Here is a 9740-nt window from a genome sequence, read left to right as displayed (position 1 = left end):
CAACAAAATTTTCACGTACACTGCGAATGTTAATATCTTCATGCCTTACTTGCATCCGTGTTTTCCACAAGCTGTGGAGACCCAGAAGCATTATTAAATCATAGGGTACGTCTTCGTTCTCCACCGGTAAAAACCGGAAAAGACGAGGCGAACGAATTTATTTTTTTCTTTAAAAAGCGGAGGAGTCGGTTTGATTCATTTGTTTCTGCGCCAAGTGGTATCGCGCTTTTTTTTTTTCTTCGCGACCAAAATGACACCTTTTTAAGAACAGTCATGCAAGTGCGGCTGCAAAGGCTGTTACCCGGATTTGTTGTCTCCTCAAGTGAAAACATGCGTGGTGCTGTCACAGGATATTTGCGCGAGGTAGTTCCATCTTACAAGGGCCTCGGGTAAAACGTAAAAACTAAAAATAACGAAGCACCAGAAATACATTACAAAAGGTTAAAAAACATTGCTTTGTAAAAAAAAAAAAAGAATCCGCCAGAAGCGGCAAGACTCGAACTCGCTACTGCTTGCTCTGTAACGTTCGGCGCTAACCGCTCGGCTACGCCGCTTTTTTTTTTTTCTTTATTTCCGAGGTATACATGAACAACAAATTGTCACACTTAATAAAACACTTCAGCTGCCCTTGAGCTCACGCGTGTGAGGTTAAAATTTCTTCAATTTTACCAGGTCATCCAAAACTTCTGGCCACTGTGGTGGGTCGGGGAGCGCGCAGATACATTCCCGTAGATAAACAGCACTTTCCAACAAAATTTTCACGTACACTGCGAATGTTAATATCTTCATGCCTTACTTGCATCCGTGTTTTCCACAAGCTGTGGAGACCCAGAAGCATTATTAAATCATAGGGTACGTCTTCGTTCTCCACCGGTAAAAACCGGAAAAGACGAGGCGAACGAATTTATTTTTTTCTTTAAAAAGCGGAGGAGTCGGTTTGATTCATTTGTTTCTGCGCCAAGTGGTATCGCGCTTTTTTTTTTCTTCGCGACCAAAATGACACCTTTTTAAGAACAGTCATGCAAGTGCGGCTGCAAAGGCTGTTACCCGGATTTGTTGTCTCCTCAAGTGAAAACATGGGTGGTGCTGTCACAGGATATTTGCGCGAGGTAGTTCCATCTTACAAGGGCCTCGGGTAAAACGTAAAAACTAAAAATAACGAAGCACCAGAAATACATTACAAAAGGTTAAAAAACATTGCTTTGTAAAAAAAAAAAAAAAATCTGCCAGAAGCGGCAAGACTCGAACTCGCTACTGCTTGCTCTGTAACGTTCGGCGCTAACCGCTCTGCTACGCCGCTTTCTTTTTTTCTTTATTTCCGAGGTATACATGAACAACAAATTGTCACACTTAATAAAACACTTCAGCTGCCCTTGAGCTGAAGCGTGTGAGGTTAAAATTTCTTCAATTTTACCAGGTCATCCAAAACTTCTGGCCACTGTGGTGGGTCGGGGAGCGCGCAGATACATTCCCGTATAGATAAACAGCACTTTCCAACAAAATTTTCACGTACACTGCGAATGTTAATATCTTCATGCCTTACTTGCATCCGTGTTTTCCACAAGCTGTGGAGACCCAGAAGCATTATTAAATCATAGGGTACGTCTTCGTTCTCCACCAGTAAAAACCGGAAAAGACGAGGCGAACGAATTTATTTTTTTCTTTAAAAAGCGGAGGAGTCGGTTTGATTCATTTGTTTCTGCGCCAAGTGGTATCGCGCTTTTTTTTTTCTTCGCGACCAAAATGACACCTTTTTAAGAACAGTCATGCAAGTGCGGCTGCAAAGGCTGTTACCCGGATCTGTTGTCTCCTCAAGTGAAAACATGCGTGGTGCTGTCACAGGATATTTGCGCGAGGTAGTTCCATCTTACAAGGGCCTCGGGTAAAAAGTAAAAACTAAACATAACGAAGCACCAGAAATACATTACAAAAGGTTAAAAAACATTGCTTTGTAAAAAAAAAAAAAAAAAAAATCCGCCAGAAGCGGCAAGACTCGAACTCGCTACCGCTTGCTCTGTAACGTTCGGCGCTAACCGCTCGGCTACGCCGCTTTTTTTTTTCTTTATTTCCGAGGAATCCGCCAGAAGCGGCAAGACTCGAACTCGCTACTGCTTGCTCTGTAACGTTCGGCGCTAACCGCTCGGCTACGCCGCTTTTTTTTTTCTTTATTTCCGAGGAATCCGCCAGAAGCGGCAAGACTCGAACTCGCTACTGCTTGCTCTGTAACGTTCGGCGCTAACCGCTCGGCTACGCCGCTTTTTTTTTTTCTTTATTTCCGAGGAATCCGCCAGAAGCGGCAAGACTCGAACTCGCTACTGCTTGCTCTGTAACGTTCGGCGCTAACCGCTCGGCTACGCCGCTTTTTTTTTCTTTATTTCCGAGGTATACATGAACAACAAATTGTCACACTTAATAAAACACTTCAGCTGCCCTTGAGCTGACGCGTGTGAGGTTAAAATTTCTTCAATTTTACCAGGTCGTCCAAAACTTCTGGCCACTGTGGTGGGTCGGGGAGCGCGCAGATACATTCCCGTAGATAAACAGCACTTTCAACAACATTTTCACGTACACTGCGAATGTTAATGTCTTCATGCCTTACTTGCATCCGTGTTTTCCACAAGCTGTGGAGACCCAGAAGCATTATTAAATCATAGGGTACGTCTTCGTTCTCCACCGGTAAAAACCGGAAAAGACGAGGCGAACGAATTTATTTTTTTCTTTAAAAAGCGGAGGAGTCGGTTTGATTCATTTGTTTCTGCGCCAAGTGGTATCGCGCTTTTTTTTTTCTTCGCGACCAAAATGACACCTTTTTAAGAACAGTCATGCAAGTGCGGCTGCAAAGGCTGTTACCCGGATTTGTTGTCTCCTCAAGTGAAAACATGCGTGGTGCTGTCACAGGATATTTGCGCGAGGTAGTTCCATCTTACAAGGATATTTTAAACCGAGTGAAGAGGATGCCAGTTCGACTGGCTGCCAAAACGTTCTTTTTTAAGTTGCACTGGAACACTCTACCCGTCAAAACCTGGCTTCACGAAAAAGGAATCTATGTCCCTTGGGCGACAAACTGCCTGCTTTGCAAGAAGCCAGAGACAATTGAACACATATTCTTAGACTGCTGGGATGCAGTATTTCATTGGGACGTGCTACAAAGAACAATTAAAAAAAAGCGCTCGGCTACGCCGCGCCACAAGAATCGTGAAAATATTTCTAGTTTTTATGTCATGACCGCGTTTACAATAAAGTGTTTCTGCTGCCGGTCTAAATATTACAACTTCTTGATCATCGGCGCATGCTGCCTGCTCTCACGTCTTGCAACTAATGTTCTGGATGCCTATGCGCACTATATTGTGCACTGGATCCATTTTAACATGTGGAATTTCACAGCGCTGGCAAATGTAGTGGCGCCGGCACTTCGGTCATGTTCTGCTACCGTGGACGTAATTTTCGCTGAACGCGGAGCTGTAGCACAAACCTTGAAGGAAAAAAGTGCGACGAAGCTTCAAAACTGACAAGCGCAGCAGCGAGGACACTATTTTTCTGGTAACTGAATCTTATTTGTATGTAAACATGTCACGAAGCGTTGCGATGACCGAGAGCTCGGTTTGTTTATACACAGTGCAAGAAGGAGCGCAAAAGCTTGAGAAACATGTAAAGTATTGTGCATTACAAGCGCTATATGTTTTTTTTCCTTTATGGGCCCATCGCTCGGTAAATTACTCTCTTCATCGTTATATTTATTTCGGCTGAAGCCGTCATTGCGAGTACGCTGTTGCCAAGTTAGCCCTTGAGGGATGCGACGCCGCGGGCCGCGCCGGCTCGTTAGCTATCACGGAGTCTCCGCTTACGTCATAGTGTGCGTCACGCAACTCCAACTACGTAGTTGGAGGCCACAGTTTGAATTCGATCGGCGGGAACAAGAAAAAAACCTCAACTTCTTATCGCAATATCTCAGCAAATATTCGATTTTTTGCTGCCGAATATGCGGCGACAGTGTCACCAAATGTAGTTTATTAGATTTTCATACCATCTTTGGCTGTCTTTAGTGTCCCTTTAAGGGGGTGTAAAGTGAACGTCCACAACCACAGTCCCACCGCACGTTCACTTTACCTTTGGAATAATTTTGTGGCGTGCAAGGCGCACGTGTGCCGAATTAAATGCCAATCCATATTCCGCTCCCTAGGTGCCAGAGTGAAAGGGGCGCAGATCCCTTCACACGAGCACGACCGGAGCGGTCGGGACGTTTGTCGCCTCGATGACCACAAACGACTCGCGAGGTCTCTAACAATCCGCACTGCCCGGCTTTACGTGCTGGGAAAGACTGCCCATAATTTGCCAATGGATGGACGTCGTTCCACCGTGAATTGAGATGGTTCCCCAAATAGCACGCCGAGCAATGCGAATTCTGCGGCAGCTACACCACCCCCTTCAATTATTCCCCGTGGCTGGAGACACCACATGCTACAGCGTATTCCTAAAAGCCCAACCCACACCTGAGGACGGTCCACTATTGCAAGCTATAATAACGCGTCCTATACCGCTGCGGACCTCCTAACACGCTTGTGCCAGTGCGCCGGGCCAAAGCGGCGGATCCCTATCGTTAATGCGTGGCCTCGCACATTTCTATTTTCTGGGCGATTTCCCGTACGCCCTTACGTTAACCTACTCTAGGCAATGCCGGCGACTTGCTGCTGGCACAAACGTTTCCCCGCGCATAATCCTCAATCTATGCCTAACTACCGCACGCGCTATCTGGATGTCTTTGTGGTCCGAGATGAGATCCGCACTGCAAGACTCGTCGTACATCAACCAACCAGACTGCCAGTCGTGTTGACTGTCCCACAACAGGGCCATCACACACTTCAGGTTCAACCAAGCAACTATCCATCCCGCTACCCATTAGTGTACACGGTGCAAGTGTACACGTGCGCAATTATAATTACAGCTATCAACCACGGGGAAACAATTCATCTAGGCATCTGCTAATAGGGGGCTGCGAACCTTACATAGCACCACGTATTGCGAGCGAGCTCGCCCGACTTCTAAGCGTTACAGCTAAGGGGGTGTTTCCAACATCTCTATATATCCTAACCTTAAGGATCTCTACCCTTTCACCCACCAAGGCTGACACAACTGAACGTGTGAGGAATCTGGCCGTTTCATGTACGACGAGAAATGCATTTCGCATCTTAACTAGCACCGGGGAGGCTGCTCACCGACATCTCTCGTGAGCAACCCAACGCGTTCGCGCGCGCGATCATAACAATCTCAGCGACGACGCCGAACCTAATACTTACCGACGGGCGTCCCGAGGCAGCCATGGCACACGACCAGCATACACAGTGTACTAGATGAGTTACCTCTATCGCAGCACGACCGATGGTAGGCATGAGATGATGACGATGCAAGTAGGACAGAATGCAAGCAGCGCAGCGCAGCATGCAAAGGGGGGATAGAGAAAAGATAGTAGAGAAAGATGTTCCTGTACTGTGACATTCGTCGCGTAGCTCGGAACGAAAGGGGGGTAGGGGTAGGGGAGACAGAGAGAAAGATGTTCCTGTACTGTGACATACGTCGCGTAGCTCGGAACGAAAGAAGAGATAGAAGAGAGGTGGGAGCGCGCGCAGGGACAAACACAGACACACACATGCAAGCAAGCAACATGCAAAGCAGGGCAGCATGCAAAGGGGGGATAGAGAAAAGATAGTAGAGAAAGATGTTCCTGTACTGTGACATTTGTCGCGTAGCTCGGAACGAAAGGGGGGTAGGGGTAGGGGAGACAGAGAGAAAGATGTTCCTGTACTGTGACATACGTCGCGTAGCTCGGAACGAAAGAAGAGATAGAAGAGAGGTGGGAGCGCGCGCAGGGACAAACACAGACACACACATGCAAGCAAGCAACATGCAAAGCAGGGCAGCATGCAAAGGGGGGATAGAGAAAAGATAGTAGAGAAAGATGTTCCTGTACTGTGACATTCGTCGCGTAGCTCGGAACGAAAGGGGGGTAGGGGTAGGGGAGACAGAGAGAAAGATGTTCCTGTACTGTGACATACGTCGCGTAGCTCGGAACGAAAGAAGAGATAGAAGAGAGGTGGGAGCGCGCGCAGGGACAAACACAGACACACACATGCAAGCAAGCAACATGCAAAGCAGGGCAGCATGCAAAGGGGGGATAGAGAAAAGATAGTAGAGAAAGATGTTCCTGTACTGTGACATTCGTCGCGTAGCTCGGAACGAAAGGGGGGTAGGGGTAGGGGAGACAGAGAGAAAGATGTTCCTGTACTGTGACATACGTCGCGTAGCTCGGAACGAAAGAAGAGATAGAGGAGAGGTGGGAGCGCGCGCAGGGACAAACACAGACACACACATGCAAGCAAGCAACATGCAAAGCAGGGCAGCATGCAAAGGGGGGATAGAGAAAAGATAGTAGAGAAAGATGTTCCTGTACTGTGACATTCGTCGCGTAGCTCGGAACGAAAGGGGGGTAGGGGTAGGGGAGACAGAGAGAAAGATGTTCCTGTACTGTGACATACGTCGCGTAGCTCGGAACGAAAGAAGAGATAGAAGAGAGGTGGGAGCGCGCGCAGGGACAAACACAGTCACACACATGCAAGCAAGCAACATGCAAAGCAGGGCAGCATGCAAAGGGGGGATAGAGAAAAGATAGTAGAGAAAGATGTTCCTGTACTGTGACATTCGTCGCGTAGCTCGGAACGAAAGGGGGGTAGGGGTAGGGGAGACAGAGAGAAAGATGTTCCTGTACTGTGACATACGTCGCGTAGCTCGGAACGAAAGAAGAGATAGAAGAGAGGTGGGAGCGCGCGCAGGGACAAACACAGTCACACACATGCAAGCAAGCAACATGCAAAGCAGGGCAGCATGCAAAGGGGGGATAGAGAAAAGATAGTAGAGAAAGATGTTCCTGTACTGTGACATTCGTCGCGTAGCTCGGAACGAAAGGGGGGTAGGGGTAGGGGAGACAGAGAGAAAGATGTTCCTGTACTGTGACATACGTCGCCTAGCTCGGAACGAAAGAAGAGATAGAAGAGAGGTGGGAGCGCGCGCAGGGACAAACACAGTCACACACATGCAAGCAAGCAACATGCAAAGCAGGGCAGCATGCAAAGGGGGGATAGAGAAAAGATAGTAGAGAAAGATGTTCCTGTACTGTGACATTCGTCGCGTAGCTCGGAACGAAAGGGGGGTAGGGGTAGGGGAGACAGAGAGAAAGATGTTCCTGTACTGTGACATACGTCGCGTAGCTCGGAACGAAAGAAGAGATAGAAGAGAGGTGGGAGCGCGCGCAGGGACAAACACAGTCACACACATGCAAGCAAGCAACATGCAAAGCAGGGCAGCATGCAAAGGGGGGATAGAGAAAAGATAGTAGAGAAAGATGTTCCTGTACTGTGACATTCGTCGCGTAGCTCGGAACGAAAGGGGGGTAGGGGTAGGGGAGACAGAGAGAAAGATGTTCCTGTACTGTGACATACGTCGCGTAGCTCGGAACGAAAGAAGAGATAGAAGAAAGGTGGGAGCGCGCGCAGGACAACACACAGGAGAAGTGCAATGTGCAAGGAATAGAGGTTAAGGAAGTGAGCAGGTAGGATGAGGTGAAAATGCATGCAGGGTGGGTGCTGGAGTAGAGGTAACAATGATAACACTCACCATATATGATGCCCGTATGCGATGACCACCCGTAGGAACGCCGTCGGTAAGCCAGCTGGTAGGTGAAAGAGACGAGTATGGACCTAGCGAACGAGTACGGACCTAGCTAACGAGTACGGACCTAGCGAACGAGTACGGACCTAGCTAACGAGTACGGACCTAGCGAACGAGTACGGACCTAGCGAACGAGTACGGACCTAGCGAACGAGTACGGACCTAGCGAACGAGTACGGACCTAGCTAACGAGTACGGACCTAGCGAACGAGTACGGACCTAGCGAACGAGTACGAACCTAGCGAACGAGTACGAACCTAGCTAACGAGTACGGATACCGAGGAACCAGCGAACGACGAGACCGGGCGGTACCGCCCGGAGATGCCGGAGGCGTGGTGGCCGTCAGCGGAGCAGTGGTCCGGGCGCACGCGGCGCAGCGAGTGGCGACACGGGGCTTGAACTCCTTTTTATATAGGCAAATGTCTTTCACCCTCCCCCTAGACACCTGTGTCTTCAACATTGCAAGACTACGCAGCGGCGACCCCTCCTCCGCATGTGGCAGCTGCACCGACACGCCCACTGCGCAACCTTATAAGAGCGCGCGCTTGCCTCAACAATGCATTGTCCAACCTCCGGAATTCGAGCTCGCCGAAACGTTCCCGCCCCCTCGTACTATGGATCCACCGGAGTCATCGACTTTGCCAAATCTATCGGACACGAAACGTCGCCGTACCATGGATCCACCGAAGTCCTCGACTTCGGCAAATCTATCGGACACGAAGCGTCGCCGTACCATGGAATCACCGGAGTCCTCGACGACTTCGGCACATACATCGGACACGAAACCTCGCCGTCCAAACACAGCGGGTTCACCGAGCAAGAAGCGCCGTCATAAGGCCGTCGCCGAGCTTTCGCCAACTATCGCATCCACGGGCAAGATCAAGAAACGCCGCTCTTCTACGGAGTCGTCTAAAAACAAGAAACGCCGCTCTCCCACAGACTCGTCGAAAAGCAAGACCAAGCGTCATAAGGCAGCGGCCGATGGGTCCTGTGCTAGGATTCGGCCATACAAAGAGCCAGCTACCGCGTCGGCTAACCACGACTACGGCGCTTCAGCAGCGGCAAAGGACACGCCCGACTTCGCGAGCCCAACATCCTCTGGCTCGAATGCTCAGCCTGCGAACGACCCTGCAGAGCCTAGCCACGGCGCACACGAGATCTACGACGCCGAAGGGCCTAGCCACGGCGCACACGAGATCGACATAGCCCACAGGCCAGCGAGCTCTTCTACGACGGCCGCGAAAGCCTCTTGTCAATGGGTGCAATACGACGAGCTGAGAACGACTGCGCAGCAACAAGACGATCCGTGCCCATTACTGAGTGACTTCTTTCCGTCATCGCAAACGTACTCGGCCACGCAAGCGACAACGGCTTCACAGAAATCCGGGGAACCGCCGAGCACCAGAACTAAGGTATCCGACGGCGACGACTGGCAAGTGTTTTCAGCATTAGCCGAAATGATCGGCGCTGTTTTCGACGACGTCGGCGGCAGCGCCGAGTCGTCTTATTCCACCATCGCACCCGTCGTCTTCGAGCCCGAAGCAACGGCAGCTGTCGTCCAACCTGCGAGGAGCCCCTCCGCAATAGCTGCCGCGCAACCTGCGGCCCGTCGGCTTTCGCAATCTAGCAGAAGGTTTCGACCCGTTCCCATTGATTTGACTACTACTACCTTGCCCATGTGTGTATTTCCGTCCCCAGTGGAAGCTGCTCCGCCAGTAGGTGAGGAAAGTGCGGAATCGAAGGCAACAAATTGGAACTTTAAAAGGTTAGCCCGCAAAATAGCTTCGCAAAATCCTGACGCGCGACGCGGCTACCAAGCTTTAGTGACGAAGTGCACTAACGAGAGGTGCTGCCTAGTTTCCTCGTGGGAGGTTGTATCGTCCGTGAATACCATCTTAAAGGACGCGGCGTGCATACAGGGCACCGGCCCGCTCTCGAATAGGGTGGAACCACTCCAAAATTCCAGCTTCCAAAGTGTTTCTCTCGCGCTCGTGTTTTACGACGTGAAAAGGGGCCCACAA

The sequence above is a fragment of the Amblyomma maculatum genome, chromosome 8 (assembly GCF_055883805.1).
Source record: "Amblyomma maculatum isolate TAMU_Amacu chromosome 8, ASM5588380v1, whole genome shotgun sequence".
Taxonomy (NCBI): domain Eukaryota; kingdom Metazoa; phylum Arthropoda; class Arachnida; order Ixodida; family Ixodidae; genus Amblyomma; species Amblyomma maculatum.
Note: the sequence above shows the minus strand (reverse complement) of the source record.